Consider the following 679-nt stretch of genomic DNA (forward strand, 5'->3'; position numbering starts at 1 on the left):
TCCCCTGCCCACAGGCCCCAAGTCCAGACTCTTGCCCACAGGTATCAATCTTGGTCCCCTGGCCACAGAGGTCAAGCCTGGACCCCTTCCCACAGGGATGAAGCTTGACCACCAACCAACAGGGGTCAAGCCTGGCCCCCTTCCCATAGGGATCAAGCCTGGCCCCCAGCCCATAGGGATGAAGCCTGGCCTCGTGCCCACAGAAATGAAGCCTGAACCCCTGCCCGCAGGGATGAAGCTTGACTACCAAACAACATGGATCAAGTCTGGGCCCCAGCCCATAAGGATGAAGCCTGGCCCCCAGCCCACAGAGATCAAGCCTGGAACCCTGCCCACAAGGATGAAACTTGACCACCAACCAACAGGAATCAAGCTTGGCCCCCAGCCCATAGGGATCAAGCCTGGAACCCTGCCCACGGGGATGAAGCTTGACTACCAAACAACAGGGATCAGGCCTGGCCCCCAGCCCATAGGGATCAGGCCTGGCCCCCAGCCCATAGGGATCAGGCCTGGCCCCCAGCCCATAGGGATGAAGCCTGGCCCCCAGCCCATAGAGATCAAGCCTGGAATCTTGTCTACAGGGATGAAGCTTGACTACCAACCAACAGGGATCAGGCCTGGCCCCCAGCCCCTAGTGATCAAGCCTGGAACCCTGCCCACAGGGATGAAGCTTGACTAC

General features: G+C 59.9%; 2 protein-coding genes across 2 annotated transcripts in view; one reads left to right on the forward strand and one right to left on the reverse strand.

Annotated features, from left to right (window-relative positions):
* IL1RAPL1 (interleukin 1 receptor accessory protein like 1) overlaps positions 1–679 on the reverse strand; it is a 682102-nt gene that overhangs the window by 602268 nt on the left and 79155 nt on the right. The gene's annotated exons all lie outside the window — the stretch shown is intronic.
* Positions 1–679, forward strand: part of LOC120882488 (transcription factor SPT20 homolog) — a 3686-nt gene that overhangs the window by 2052 nt on the left and 955 nt on the right. The gene's annotated exons all lie outside the window — the stretch shown is intronic.

Source organism: Oryx dammah, unplaced genomic scaffold (assembly GCF_014754425.2).
Source record: "Oryx dammah isolate SB20612 unplaced genomic scaffold, SCBI_Odam_1.1 HiC_scaffold_23, whole genome shotgun sequence".
Lineage (NCBI taxonomy): Eukaryota > Metazoa > Chordata > Mammalia > Artiodactyla > Bovidae > Oryx > Oryx dammah.